The 16,453-nt window shown below is 39.9% G+C and overlaps 1 long non-coding RNA gene across 1 annotated transcript; it reads right to left on the reverse strand.

Moving 5' to 3' along the window:
* Window positions 1-11,855: 11,855 nt before the first annotated feature.
* On the reverse strand, window positions 11,856-15,629 carry LOC122186681. Its single transcript, XR_006181173.1, has 3 exons — window positions 15,582-15,629; window positions 15,068-15,152; window positions 11,856-11,966 (listed from the first exon to the last, which is right to left on the reverse strand). It is a non-coding gene; the product is annotated as an uncharacterized LOC122186681 (long non-coding RNA).
* Window positions 15,630-16,453: the final 824 nt, after the last annotated feature.

A 16,453-nucleotide genomic window follows, 5' to 3' on the forward strand; every position in this document is an offset into this window, starting at 1 on the left:
TCCTCGCACAAGCAATGCTCTTGTTGACTTAGGGCAGATTTTTGTCTGGTTTCCTAAGCCATGCTTCTCCACGAGATTCATAAAAGAAACCTTCAAAACCTGTGGGTACATGCCCAGCTTGTGTGGGCCAATGTTTGGGAGAACACACATTACTTTTATGCTCGGGAAATCAAAACTGGGCACTGGGAAACGATCACTTTAGCTTTCAAAAAAACTGAGTGCCTGACCTGGAATTTGCAGTATTTCACTTCAGCTTGGAACTGCCCACTGCAGATATGGGACTGCGTTCAGCAGGAGGACGTACGCCGGTCCCACTGACCACGGCTGCTGAATCTGCGCTCTCCTGCTGGCCAAAGAGCAAAACCCAAACTCCTGACATCTTTGCTGTTTCTTTCCTTCTCTTAGTAGTGCCCAGGGCTAAGGGGAATTGAAGGGTGACTCTCAAAAACGGGTCACAGCACAGAGAGATGACCCTACCTTTTCTGGAGCTTTCCTGAGTTCTTCCATGTCCCTGAGGCAAAGAGCATTTTGTATCTACCTAAGGGCCCCAAACAATGCTAAATGATGATTACCAGGGATTTTCAAAGCTGTTTATTTAATAAGAAGAACTGCTATCAAAATCAGAGTTTTCTTTTAGAATCTATATTTATTAGAAATGGGGATTAGGGATTCAGCATATGCCCAAATGAGAGGATTTTCCTGCATTTCTTTTGATTTCTTTTTTATTTTTTTATTTTTTATTTTTTAACTTTTTTCCTTCCTACTGTATCCTGTTTGTTTGGAAGACAAAACGAAACAAAACCAAAAAGAAACAAAAATACAATTATAGGTATACATAAAAGTTAACAAATAAAATAGAAGAGGGATGTAACGCCTTAACTCCTTCCTACCCTTAAAATAAAATAAAAAATAATATTCAATACTTTTTTTTTTTTTTTTTTTTTTTAATGAAAACTCTTCAGTGTTGGCGTTTCTGGTCAGCACTATTTATAAGCGATCGCCGCTGAATGGCTCAGCCTCTGGCAACCGTGGAATCCAACCCGCGGTGGGTAAACAGCCAACTCCCCTCGTACAATGTGAAAAACAAACTTCCATTTACAAAATATGTTTACGCCACTGTGCGTTTGGCCATGAATGCTACCTTCTTTTTTGTTTCCAGGACTGTAGTTCCCTCCGAAGAGTCCTGGAGAGCCCTACGTGCTCACACGCACACACACACAAGCATGGGACACGCTTCAGCAGCTTATAAAACCAAACCCATCCCAAGGACGAAGGGCCGTGCGGGTGGGCATTCCCGCTTGGTGCATCTCTTGAATGGAGTCCAGTTCTTCCAGGAAGGGAAATGGAAGAAAGAACGTTTGCCTTCAGTGCTACACATTTTTTACGGGGCCCAGAGACCCTAGAGAAACAAATTGATCTCCAGAGCCTGCTTTCTGATTTGCAGAAAGTTTGACCTGGAGAACGGTTTAATAATAAAGATAATTTCTTGCAGGATCATATTTTTTCTGGGACTGAGTCAGTGCTTATAAAAGTGCTACGGAGAACTGACAAAATAATCCCCACATTTTTCTTTGTACGAGGGCAGGTTCAATGACCTGGGGTTTCAGCAGAGATTTTTTTGTTTCTCTCCCGTCTCAGGTGAGATCTCCCATCTTCCTGTGAAATAAGACAATCCCATTCTGAGCCAATGACTAAAACCCATGGAGTCTGGACTTCCAGGTTTCTCTTTTGTACCAGTGAAGTGTGAGGAATTAAAAACACCGCCTACCCCTAGACGAAGAAAAATTCAATCATCACAGTGAAATAAAACAGAAGCTGGGCAAAGCTGTTTTTAATGAAGACCATTACAGGCAGAGGTGGTGTTTTCCTTCCCACTGTGTGTGTGTGCACATCAAACCCTTTTCTCTCCAGTCACAATCAGGAAGCTGAAATATCTGTCTTTAATTGGCAAAGTTGTAAAAATAATCACATAGAAGACTAAACTAGCGTTAAAAATGTGGATTCTTGACTTGTTGCCTTGGCGTGGAACATCTTGCTATTGAACTGCTAATAAAGCATCCAACTCCAAGCCAAAATTTCTTCAAGAAGACGTCTTTTCTTGTTACAGTTACTTTACTTCAGAGGGCGTTCCTTGGCTTTGCCAGAAAAAAGAGATGGTGGGGAATGTTTGCGCTGCCTTGGAAGACGGCTTTGTTTTTAATTATCCTTGCTGCAGAATACAGCGAGATCTTTCTGCTCCCATTTTTTTCCAGCTCAGATAAAATTCTCGGCATTTCAGCAATTTTTTCCTCCTCCACATCTTTTTCTCATTTGTGCTGTTATTTACTACGCCTTTACTACCTTTCACGCAGCTAAATGAATCTCGATGCTTACTGGTGGAAACATCCCAAAGGAATTTTATTTTATTTTGAAGGGTAACATCGTCCTCACAAATGATCTCCTTCCGAACAATGGGAAATTGTTCCTCCTGTCCCACTGACCCTCCTCCTTCCCGACTCTTCTGTAGAGTTTCGATCCCACTGGGGGAAAAGGGGTGTTTTGTTAGTTTGAAATCGGATTGCTGTTGCCTTTTTAGTGCCTTTATAAATCCAGGAACATTAGCTGCAATGAAGTCTAGTGCAAAATGTTTCCTTTCTATGGGACCTAACACATTGAAGGGTGCCAGTAGGTGGTCACTGTTCATAGACTTTAAAATGCAGATTAAGCCCAGCAGAACTGTGCCAAACCTTTTTCAACCCTGTCGAAGTCCAAAATAAATTCACACCTCCTCATTTCTGTCCTATTAATCAATCAATTCAAGAAACTGCAGTCTGTGGTGGGTATCAGTCAGAGACTTGTCTGTTCGCTTGGGCTGATGCACAGAATAAATATTTTCATATATTTTAAAATTAATTTTATTTCCTGTGTCTATATTTTTAATTTTGTTTTCTTTTGCAAGAATGCAACTGTGACTACCTGTTGTCAGGAAGACCATAAATTTCAAAGTTAAAATAACATTATATTCCAGTATTTGTTTTTCAGGGGAAGAAAAATCAAAATAGCAATCTAAAAAAAATAAAGAGGAAACTGTGAACCCTGCTTGGAATAAATGGACAATAATAAGATTTATTTTTCATTTGGCTGTTTGAAACTTTTCTAAGTTTATGCCAACAAACATAGCTAGAGACCTAGAATGATCATAATCCATCCCCACCACGTACAAAGAAGGGTTTCTCTTAGGAAGACTTTACTTTCTACAGTTAAATTGTTATGTGGAGGAAGGGCAGTTTTAGCTAACATTCATGACCACTAATTTTTTGCACTTTTAATCTTCAAGTTTCTAGCAGCTTTGTAAAGAGCAATTAGACAAGCATCCCAGGAGCCCCATGGAAGAAGGAAGAAATGTTCTTTCTCTTTTGAACCTTGAATCTGAGGCACAGAGAAATTTAAGCAAAAACTGATATTAAAGGAGAGGCTAAAGAAGGAGCAAGACTTAGATGGCTTCTTACTTGAACCACGTGACAGAATTCCTTCCTCATGAATTAATAACTGCCTTCATCCAGGTAGGATGGAAAAGGAACACCTCCTAATCTGGCGCTTCCCTTGGCATTTCCCTTTTCCTGGTTTGCATAAGTCCATAGAGGAAAGATCAGCACTGCTGCTTTGTGCCTGTTGGACATCTATCCCCTGTGCCCAAATGTAACAAAATTCATCACCAATCATCTTGCTTAAACAGATTCATGAATGAAACATTAAGTCAGTCAATATCAGCCCATTCAGCATATTGCCACCCTCAGGTATTTACAGTCATGTAACCTTCCTGCTTGTGTGTGTGTTTTTTTTTTATTTGCTTCTTGTGGAGATCTTGGCTTTTTGTTGTTCTTCTTGTCTTGTCAGTTTTCTTCCTAATAGGTACTAATAGGCATTTTCATTTCCTTCAAGGAGTATAGATCTGACTTTCAAAGCCACAGTGACTCAGGTATCATTCCTAATAAGAATTAATGTATATTCCATTGTTGGATATAGTTCAGATCATGTTTCTCTATGTGTGCTCTATTTTCTTAATTTATATTTATATCTATTATATATTTTCTATATATATTCTTATATATTATATATATTCTTAATATATATTTATATTTATTTTCTTAATAAATATTTATATACCTTCCTCACTTTACTATCTGGTCACTCTGTTTCATGGATACAATCCAGTTTTGATGATCACATCTATCATTAGTTGGTCACCTCGGCCCTTTACCTAGATCATTTGCAAGTAAATTGAATAGAGCAGGTCTCAACCCTTCTCTCTGCTGGGTGTCATTATTAAAGCCAGCCATTTCTTTCAGTCTTGAAAGTCTTTGAATTTTGATAATAATCCATGTCAAGATGCCTCTTACACCATGAAAGACTAATTTTTCAAAAATACTTCACTGGGGAATTTTGCTGACAGCTTTTAGAAAGTCAAAGTATTCCAATTGAATTTCAGTATTCCACATCCCCTTTTACTCCTAATAAACTTCCAATACATTTACTACTACTGACTTTTAAGAACTGTAATGCCACCTTCCTTATATTGAGTGTATTTCTGTACTAACTCTACTACTTAATTATTAATGTACACTAGCAAGTATTAAAGAGGACTTTGGATATTATCTGATGTTTCCAAGATGATGTTTGGAGCTTTATAGAAAAAAAAGAGATTTTATATCTGCAGTCTTCCTCAAGTAATACAGGGCCGTATTTAAGTGGTAAGGCACACACCACAATTAGAGGGTTCACTGTTTGTGAGTGAACTGCTTCAGAACTCTTGAGTGAATGACGTCTTATCTTGGCCCTTACTTAACTGTTGAATGTTATTGGGTTACTCTGAAATGTCTGCTAATTACACTTCATTTTGACACAGTTCTTGAGCTTAATATGCCACAGAGGAAAGTTGTGTTGCAAGAATCTCTCACCACTGCTAACATATATATATATTTAGCATTTCTGCTATGTTTTTATCTTGCCTAAGAACTTCTTTTTTTTTTTTTTTTTTTCTTTTGAATTAACTGTTATTTTTCTGGTAAGATGTTTTGATGTTTTACAAAGAAAAGCATTTGAAAGTTTCTGTTGAGGTACTGTTAATGGTTCGTACATTGGGTCTTCCATTTCTTAACCTGTTCTCTTTATGTTCCACATTTAACTTAACATAGTGTGCTCTTTTTTTCCTTTCTTTACATACACCTTCTGTTCGCTTTTTAAGGAATTAAAACTGGAGGAAATTTTTGGAAATTTTTTCATTGATCAATATCAGTATCATCAGAGTATTTCTTCATTAAATGCATCCATGAGCACTGCAGTCATCCATCCCTTTTTGCTTGGACTTTACATTTCTTTTTTTAAAAAAACAAACAAAAAGCTTCTGAATTTTCAAGTGCTTCTGTTCTAAAAGTTAAATATGATAGTGCTAGGTACCTCTTCCTCTGTTGTTTTGTGGGTTGGTTTAATGTTTTTGTTGTTTTTATTTTTTTTGCATTATGGATGCTATATACTGCTGAGACTTAAGCAAATCCATTCAGCTCTTCCAGTCAACACCCTTGTTTTGGTAACAGCTCATAATGCAATATTTTTCATTGTTCTTTAGGGTAGGAAGGAAATGCTAACGTTAGAGATGACACTGAGAAGATCTTCTTGAGAAAAACTCCTTTTTAGAAGGAATTAACTCACTGAAAAATACCTCTTTTTTTTTTCTTTCTTTTTTTTCTTTTTCTCTGAAGTAGTACAAGAAAAGATGAGCACAGCAATAGAGGGCCAAATGTTAAAATTAGAAAGCTGTTTTTTACTCTTCTCAGACAAAATGAAAGACAGCTTTCCCATTCCATAATGGACAAAAAGAAAAACACTTTCCAAAGGGATTGTTTTCTTTGCTTTTGAAAACTTACTTAACAAGACTGGACAGCAAAGTCAGAGCCACTTTGCTCTCCTTGACGGTCTAAGAATTTGGGTTGTTAGGATTGTTCATGTAGTTTGGAAATGAGAGTGCAGTCTTATTTAAGAATGTGCTGCAGGTTATCAAAATCCCAACTCCTTGCAGAGCTCTAGAGACAGATGTAAGTAGCTAATTAAGAATCCCCAAGAGTAGCCATTAATCATTTAATGAGGCTTAATCTTGTAGAAATGAGTGAGTTTCCTGCAGTCTCTATTAGTTGCCCTTTGCACACAACCGCAAAAGGTTTAGCAAGGAGACCTCATTGCTACAGTAAGAGCTGAACTTGAACTGACAGCATGTCAAAGAGTCACTCTTACCAGCTCTGTTCAAACCCAGGTGAGAAAACTCACTAAAATATCCTTAAAATGTAAGCCTGAATTGTTTGTAACTCTTCCCCCTTCAAATACAAAGCTTCGGAGTCATAGCATAGCAGCAAGACATAAAAGGATGTGATGCAGAATGAAAATGCAAAAGAGGTAACCTCAGTGAAAGTAAAGGAGGTGGATAAATGCTTATTGGAAGGTGACATCTATGAACAGGTTTGGCATCTTCCTAGCTTTGAGTTTGCATAGCTGAAGCACATACTCTTCACCTTGGGTGCTCAGTGTTTTATTCCTCATCATTTTTCACAGAGATCACCCATAAACGACATTCATCTCATAGAATCATAAATTCACAGACCCACCAAGGTTGAAAAAGACCTCCAAGATGATCCAGTCCAGCCATCCACCTACCACCAATATTTCCCCACTAAACATGTCCCTTACTACAACATCTGAACATTTCCTAAACACCTCTAGGGACATCACCCCACCACCTCCCTGGGCAGTACATTCCAGTGCCTGTTTATTATAAGACCACTGGAGCCAGCTAGCTGCAAGTATGAAATCTGTAATGAGGTCTGATGGGCTGCTGTATTGTTGACTACACTGTTAATGGAAAAGACTAACAAAATCAGTCACTAACAAAGTTAGAGCTGTGCATGCAGGAGTTTGGTTTCCAAGTTATGGCAAATCTACAGTAGTTGGAAACCTCTGTGGAATAAGATGGATTAATCATGGGTGATAAATGTGGCTATCACATTGCCCTGATGTCCTTGGCTGTGTAGATGTACAGATGCACACAAATCCACAAAGAACAAGGGCTGGACCCTTGACTGCCTGTCCTTAACTCAAGCTTAGACTAAGAAATATGCCCCATCTTCATGAACACCTTGTGAGGTGGAGAAGATAGCAATTTGGACAGGAAAAGTGAAGGGGACAGGGCAGAGCACCAAAAAGGGAACTGTTGGTCTGAGATGGCTTTTAAAACCAGGGTGCCTTAAAAGTTAGTAAATATTTCTTTATGACCTACATACAGATGTGAGGAGAAAGACACAGGTGGTTGCTGATAGAAACTGTGGATCAGTCAGTGTGAAGGTAGATTGGAATAAAAAAAATCAGCTAGGATTACATGGCAGTACGAAACGCAGGATCATCTGCTCATATGAGCTCTACTGAAAGTAGGAGACCTTCCAGTGGGGAAGGAAGGAAGAACAACAGAACTTCCAGAGCAATACTTCTAGTTACTCGTGATGTGACCAAGGACTAGCAACCAGTTATAGCAAGAAGAACGTTGGTATTCAAAGGTGCATTTTGTCAATGCTGCCAGTAGCATGTAAGGAAATATAAAGTTCACTGAGTTACAAATACGGTGCTAGGCTGGAATGCTGCATAGCTCTGCTTATGTATGGAAGGAAATATGGTCTTTGTTTTACAATCTGTGCTCCTGTAGTGTTACAGTGCCTGTGACAGCATGGTGCTGAATGTGGAGGTGAAACAAATGGGCTAACTTTCAAAGTAATTCTTGCAAGCCAAGAGTTAATGGGAGGAAATCCTTGCACCTGAAGCCAAGACTCACAGGACCAACCCTCCTGTTGTTTTGCATTGCACAGAGCCACTGACTTCAGTTTGCTGCTATTGACACCTGTTACCAAAGCATCTGACCTGGGGACTGAGAAATTGAGTTGTACATTTAAACTGTCAGGCAAAAAATGTCAGGGAAGAAACTGAAAGGTTATTGCGGTGTGATATTCCCAGTAACCCAGAGATTTCTTGCTCAGCAATAGTCATGAGTATCAGCTCATTTTGTGGATGCAAGTGAGGAAAATGTAGTTGTAATTGTTATCAGCAAGAGTTGCTTCAGGCATGCTTGTGGTTGGGCTAGAGGACTGATAGATGTTAATAATTCAAGTTATCCCTACATGACCTTTGAAAGGCTTTTATTGTGGTAAAATAGAAAGCTTCAGGAAGTGTTTGCACAAAGTCAGCAAGAAGAGATGCTGTTGCTTCAAGACTTTGTATAGATCGCTTTCTAAAAGTGCCTAATGTTTGGAGTTATACAGGGCTTTTATTCAAAGACACTTATCTGTAACACAGTTCTTATCCACTGCCAACTGAGGAAATTTTGTCACTAATCTGAGTGGTAATCTAAACCGTCCAGATAACTTCCACTAGCTTAAGTTCTGTGGGACTCTGTCTAGCTATGTCTTTTGGTACCAAACTGCCATCACCCCCCACTATCTTAGGCATACACAACTGAGCACAATTTATTTTCTTTATTCCACCTACAAAGAAAGTGCTTTTGTTCCCCTCTTACAGGTGGAATATGAAGCTGGGAGAGTTGGATGTATTAAGAAACACAAAATTATATTAGGAATCTCATCCATGTTGGGTGAAATGAAGAACATTATTTATGTGTTGTTTATATATATAACAACAACAGCAACAAAAAAAAAACACTCGTACAAATCCTTCTGGAAATTTCCTACATGCGAGAGCAGCACTGCATCCAGAATGCCCCTACAGCTCAGAATTGTGATACTTAAATCCCTTGGGGTGCGGGAGCTCATCCATGTGACACATATGACACATTCAAGTCTGCGGCCAGGCAGATTTGAACTTTGCACTGTCGGATTCTGTTTGATTGTCATACTGCTCCTTTCTTGAGAAAACAAAGCAATGGCAAGGATGGTAATAGCCATCCACTGGGGAGAAGGACCTGGGTGTGCTGGTGGATGAAAAACTGAGTATGAGCCAGCCATGTGCTCTTGCAGCTCAGAAAGCAAATGGTATCCTGGGCTCCAGCAGAAGAGGGGTGGCCAGCAGGGACAGGAAGGTGACTGTCACTCTCTACTCTGCCTTCATGAGGCCCCATCTGCAGGAGTCCCCAAGAAAGGAAAGATGCAGAGCTGTTGGAGAGGGTCCAGAGGAGGGCCACAAAGATGATCAGAGGGCTGGAGCACCTGTGCTATGAAGACAGGCTGGAGGAGCTGGGCTTGTTCAGCCTGGAGAGAAGGCAGCTGCGAGGAATCCTCATTGCAGCCTTCCAGTATTTAAAATGGGATTATGAACAGGAAGGGAATCAACTTTTTACTTGGGTGGATAGTGATAGGACAAGCGGGAAGGATTTTAAGCTCAAGGAGGGAAGTTCTTCACAGAAACAGTGGTGAGGTGCTGGAACAGCTGCCCAGAGAGGCTATGATGCCCCGTCCATCCCTGGAGGTGTTCAAGGCCAGGTTGGATGGGGCCCTGGGCAGCCTGGGCTGCTATGAAATGGGGAGGTTGGTGGCCCTGCATGTGGTGGGGGGTTGGAGCTTCATGATCCTTGAGGTCCCTTCCAACCCAAGCCAAACTAGAATTTGTTATTCTATAATCTTTCCTTTTGGCTCTGCACACATTCATAGAGTTCAAACAAGCTGTTCTGCAGTTACTGTACCCCTTAGTTATAACGATGTCATCAGTATAAACATATTCCTTCTTCATGATATGACACACAGAACTTCTGACTAAATGTGATGATCCACGTAAAGATTTCAGTTTTTCACTGGTATATATGGCAGTATGAAAACACCTGATGTTCATTATCTTTTATCACTACCAGTACGATCTGGACATAAAAAGCTCTATAAACAGTGATCAGCCTCTGGATTGTCTTAGCTAATGCATCATCATTACTTCAGTGTTAGTCCTCTACTATCTGTGATAAGTAGGTTTCAAGGATGAAACAAAATACTGTGCTAGAAATTAAAACAAAAGATTCTAAAAGCCAAAGCAATTTGAGGACCAGTTTTCAAAAAAATTCACTGGAAAGCTGAGCTGTAGGGCTCAGCTGGCCACACCTGAATCTCATGAAAGGGATGATGGAAAAGGATACTGGTCAATTATAGAACAAATACTAGCTTATTGTAACAGGAAGGAGTACTGAGGGACCAAACTGACATGAATGTAAAACCATTCCATAAGAAGAGGACTAAGGTGAAGACTTACAGATTCTCATAAAGTTTGATTCTGACAGTAGGCAAGGTCTTGCAGACATCAGTATAGGATGAGATCACAAAACATCTGGAAACATACAAGTTGATATAAAGGAATTAGGATAGTTTCTGGGGTGAAAAATAACCTCTGACAAACCTGGTGGAATTTCTTGAGAAAAAAAAAAAGTGCAGATGAGAGGTGACATGGTGAGTTTTAGCTGCTTTGCATTCCATGGAGGTCCTTAGCACTTCACCAGCCAGTGGTTGCAACTGCACTGAACACTGCCTGTGTGTCACACATAGATCAAAATGGGAAAAGTGATAGAAGAAAAAAAGTGTTTACGAAAGCAGCGAGTTTGATTATGTAATTTCCTGTATCTTGTTCCTGAATGAAGCTCAGGTAGCAAAGATAACAGACTAAAAACTCAGAAGCAACCATAGGAAATAACTGAAAGGTCTTTTCTGTTGTATTTTTAATACTCACACTTTGGAATTCACTAGGTAACTTTTCCTCTATGTTTTTAACAGATGTAAACATTCTTGTTACTCAGACCTGTTTCTCTGAGCGGATTTCTCTCGAAGTTGTAAGTCGGAATGGGGGACATGTAAGTGGAGACCACTTAGTTATAGTGGTCAGTGCACAGCTACTGGAGAGAGATAAATACTTCTAAAGACCCACTTTTCTTAGCCGTGTATCTTACCCTGAGAGTGCAAAGTAGAAGCAAACTGTAGGTGATGATATCAGTGTGGAATCCGGACCCCCGCTCTCATGGTGAACACAAAATATGAAGTGAGGAGGAGTCACGGGATCAGATTTTATGTAATAATGACCTCATATCTGAGGGTCTCCCCAAAATCCTGGTCCTGGGTTCTACACAATCTCAAGGGAGTTTCATTCTCTTTTTCCTGCAGGAGTTCTCTGAACGTAAAGTCAAGGCCAAGCATATGGTGGGCTCCCTTTCCCCCGTGAAGATAAACTACATGCTTTCAGGAATACACCAGACACATGATGTTACAAGGAGCAGGAACCAATGGTCCTGTTCTTCCTCTCTAGATTCTTGTCTTTTTTTTTGACTTTTCTATCTCTGTATGCTTGGCTCCAGAACTGACCAGACAAAAATCAACGTGATGTTGCAATGCAAGCATTGTGTAAAATCTGAGCCCCCTTCCCTTGCAGACAGTATCTTCCAGTTTCTATAGCTTTTGAGCTCCTAGGAAGAAAATGGCTAGAGTCACATTCTTGTTCTCACTAACTCTAACTTTAAAGACCTTTCTAGAAGAATTAAGCAGAGACAAAACGGTACAGGATCTGGATTAGAACTTTGATCACAGCAAACTTTGACTCACACATTTAAGGGAAAAACCTGGAAAATGCCTCCAATGAAATAAAGGCATCTTTAATGAATTTAGAGAGATTTATAATGAGCAGTTCAGAAAAATATGTGGACTGATTTGCTGTCTGTGAAAAAAGTGGGATTTCAGTGGACTGGATTTCATCCCAGGATGACTAGCTCTGCCTCTCAGCTAGCCAGCTGTCCTGGGCTCAACCCTGGGCTAATGCAGCTGTAACAGCTTCATTTCTGGAATGAGTTCGTTTGATTCTTTCCCAGATGTTACTCCTCTGTGCTGCTTTGCGTATCACAGACATGCCTTGAGTTGTGCATTAATTCTTGTACTCTTTCTTCACATATTTCATGTAAGTGTGGCACATTGGTCAGGTTTCTAGTAAGAAAAAATGAAAATAGACATTCATCAAATTCTAATACAAAAATCTTACAAAGGATGTTAAGCACTTTGTGAAGACACTTACTTTATAAGACTTCTTTTACCGTATCTGTTCACTTTTGAGTCTGTAAAATCACAGCTTCAACTATTTCTGTAGTTTCCAATCACATAATTGTTTATTTAAGATGGTAATGGCACGAAAGTTGTAGGTGCAAAGTAAGAATATTCCTGCCTTTATGGTTATACAGAGAAAGCATAAAGGGCAGTTGAAAATTAAACTCTAAGATTTTCTCTTAAGTAGCCTGAAAGGAATCTTGTGGATCATCAAATCCAGCCACATGCTACCTCAGCCTCCCACGTAACATAATCTGTTCATAAATTTAGTGTGCTCCTTCATAAAAGTGGTTAGGTTTCTTGCCATAACTACTCCTATGGGAAAGCTGACTTCAAAACCTCACTCTTCTGACAGTTTGAAACCATCTTCTAATGTCTCTTCGAAATTTATTCATGACCAGTTAATACACATTTGTCCTTATGCCAAAAACATCCTGTAGTTTCAATAGCCATATCGTCTTTCAGCTTCTGTTCTGATAGTTAAAACAAGCCTCTTGTCTCATATATGAATTTCCACATTCCAAAGATGGTCCCAGTTGCTCTTCTCCGCATCATGCTTATTTTCTTGGACAAAGGTGACTAGTATTCCAGAAGGGAATAATTTTGCACCTGTGCAGTTGTACTCATCAAGTCTATAGTTTCCATTTCGGTTCAAACAAGTACAAATGTGTGAAAAAGATTCTGATTTTAGCCAGGCTCTATATGTAATGAAAACAAGTCCCAGCATGTTCCCACAATGCGTTTCACTCCATCTAGATTGGAGACAGGCTTAAGGAGCTGTAATAAAAGCTACCCTCTTCCATCAAATTCGCATCAATCTACATTAGGATTTAAGTGCCTTTGTCCTTGATTTAGCTAGAATGCAAACTGCATGTTTGCATCTGAACTATTTCAGAGTTATAGCTCAGGGACACAAACAAGTTACCATGCTTTTGCAAGCTACTGTGTGCCAGCTGAGTTGTCACTGTTGTCTGTATTTGTTGCAAATGTGGTATAATGCAACACAGTTCAGCTCACAGTCAAAGAGGATGAAGACATTCGGCATAAGCTGTTGGATACTGTTGGTGAGGATTGGAAGTCATCTCAACAAGATGACTGACTTTAATAAGCTCCAGACTAAGACACTCAGATTTAGTGATTACATGCATCCAAACTTCTATTACAGTCCATGTGCATCCAGTCAACCATAGAGAGAAGAAATAGGGAATGTTTGTAACAGGCCCGCTGTCAGATGGGCTGTCTTCAAATCATCATAAAATACCCTGAGTTGGAAGGGGCCCACAAGAATCATCAAGTTGAATTCCTGGTAGAGTCCATCTCCTGAGACTCTTCAAAATTGATTGAGAGGGTCACTTGCAGATAAGATCTGATGTCACTTATCTTCAGACACTGAGTTAGATTGTGCCCTATAACTTGGTACAATGCAGCAATTCAGATTTATGTCCAAGTGTTTTGAGTAGAGTTCCAACTGATTAATGTTTTAAGGGCCAGCTGCAGTAATAACTTTCTCAAGTATGTTTAATGTATACTATGCTTGGATCATGAGTACAAGCAAGATACTTCACTCCTTTCTATTGCTTTTTGAGATCAGAAGATGAAAAGTATTCCTAGGCTACATGGCCTACCAGTGCAATGTGCTGGATGGGGAACTGTTGAACCTTTGATCTGTCCAGACATAATGTCTGAACTCTCTCTGCAGTTATAGGACGCCAAGTTGATGCAGAGCACACCCAATGGAATCAGGTAGATTCTTCAGCTCCTACTATGTCTATGTGTTTTGTAGGATTCAGCTTCTCAGCATCACCTAAGGTGTTCTAAAATACACCAGTCATGCTCTTTGTCCAGAAATCCTGCATCCTGTTTAGCAGCCCCTGGATGCATATTGGCTAGCCAAGTCTCTCCTGTGGGGTAGACCTCCATTACCTATCACGTAACCTTACAGACCTACTGGTAGATGGCTGTGTTTAGCTTAACTTCAGCATCAGTCCCAAACTGTGCACACCAATGATAAGCAAGTTTTGCTTTGCTTTCATGTGAATGATTGGGAGCTACACTCTGCCAGAAGCTTTGGAATAAAACTCAAGAAGGATGAGACCTGTGCGATTCTCTTCAAAACCAGAGTTTAATCTAATGAGGGATTCCTGTCAGGTGTTACTTCCATGCAAACCCATATACTTCATTAAGCAGTACAGGACCAAATGTATCTAGAGTTTCCAGGTGTTCTTTCACTGCCTTGCAGATATTTCTTGTCCTTCATAGCAATTTCCAAACAGGTGTAATGGACAAATATTCTTTTCCTTTGGTATTATTGCAATTCTTTGATGGAATCATCCAAAACATTTAATCCAAATCAGGCCACAGTTCAGAGTTTAGAAGTGGTTTAGATCTGCAATATTTTTTCCTACGTGCTTCAAACAAACAATAAAATAAGAAAAATAAAACAAATATTCTGTGATCCCACCCCCATTTTTTTCCTCCAATTTCTTTTCTGATTTTCAAAACGCTTTGATTAGATTTCCTTGAAATATTGCAACACAAAAAACTGCTCCCCAGCTGAAAACATTTATATCAAGTTTCATCCCTTTCTGTTGCCTTTTTTTTTTTTTTTTTCTTCCTTCTTCAGGAAGAGTTACAAAACACTCAAACCAGGAGGGTTTATAATGAAAGTGCTGGCAAGGACTTCACTGTAGCATTTCCATATGTGCTGTTGCAATTAGGGCTGGGCAGATAGATTTGGATAAAATGACCCAAAGTCTTTGCTGAAGCCTTGAGCTGAACCTGAAACTCTGGGAAACTGCAAATATTTGGTTGTGTTTTTCTCTTCTTTTTGAGGAGAGACCATATTCTATCTTAAGATGGAACTGCACGTGAAGCATGTTACTAGTTTGCATCTGAATTCCACTCTGGATTAAAGCTCTGTAGTCCAAGCACATCTCACAGTAACTGAAGAATCTTGTGGATTCAGAAAGGCACAAACATTCTACCTTAAGCCATAGCAGTCCCGAGCATGCATCTACAAGATAATCTAATTTCCACATTTTCTATGTTTTTGCAGTTCCTTGTTTGAGTCTGGAAAGAAAACAGATGGAGGAAGAAGAAATCAGTATCTTCTAAGAAAGTGCCCTGGTGTTACTGCGGGACGTTTGCTGCTTTGCACTGCACTGTGTGCCAGTGTGCAGCACACAAACTCCAAAGAAGCAAGAGTAATCAAATGGGGCAGAGCTTATGCTTATCCTTTGGGATAGAGGCTTTGCATATCAAACTTTTCAGGAAGCAAAGAAACTAAACCAATTAACAACAGACATGAAAATAAAAGCTGGGGAAGGATCAAGGCATCTTCAATCTATTCTTGAAAACAACGGTCCCTCATACCAGGGTGCAACACATTGGAAAGTACAACAGTGACAGCAGAGTAGCAAGATCCCATGCTACAACAAAGGAATATTCACTCAAACACAACAGTAGTAGGCACAGAAATAAAGGAAATAAGCTACTTACCTTCAAAAAGCCTCAAATACACAAGAATTCCCAGAGAGATACCCGCACCTCCACTGCCAACCCTTAGATGAGATCTGGGAAGGGGTGGATCATGGCTGCAGCCCTTCTGGTCACTCAGGTACATTGCTTGCACCTGAGCTCCCCTGGGCTGACCCTGCCAAAAAGTAATGGAGATTTCTTTTACTGTGGGCTGCTCTTTACTTGACTCATCAAAAATTCTGCTCTTTAACCTGATATTAAAGGCTACCCTAAATACAAAATGCTCCCGCTACTTCTGTGTTATCTTCTCAGTTTTTACAATGAGAATATAAATGGAAGTGAGAACTGCTACTCTTGAACCTCTCACTTTTTAGCACGTGTGATAGGAGGATTATGTGATACATGTCTTACAACTTCATGTGGCACAAAGCAAAGGAATGGCATCTCAGTATGTCCTGAATATGCCATGCAGGGCTGCAGTTCACTCAGCTTCCTTCTTCACATCTTCAAATGTGCCCTGACTTAGCAGCTCAGGTCCCGAGTACTGGGAAGGGTGGTTTTTGTCTTGCTTTGCTTTGCTTTGTTTACAAGAGCTGACAAAGCTGTTGCATGCATACAGATAAGTAAAACAGAAATCACAGAACCACAGAATTGCAGGAGTTGGAAGGGAACTCAAGAGATCATTGTGTCCAATCCTCTGCCAAAGCAGTTCCCTACAGTAGGTCACACAGGTGGGTGTCCAGATGGGTCTTGAGTAACTCCATAGAAGGAAATTCCACCACCCCTCTGGGCAGCCTGTGCCAGTGCTCTATCACCCTTACCGTAAAGAAGTTCTTCTGCATGTTAGCACAGGACTTCTTATGTTCAAGTTATAGAATCATAGAATCATAGAA

The sequence above is a fragment of the Lagopus leucura genome, unplaced genomic scaffold (assembly GCF_019238085.1).
Source record: "Lagopus leucura isolate 7727_CA_CO unplaced genomic scaffold, USGS_WTPT01 Super-Scaffold_100038, whole genome shotgun sequence".
Taxonomy (NCBI): Eukaryota; Metazoa; Chordata; class Aves; order Galliformes; family Phasianidae; genus Lagopus; species Lagopus leucura.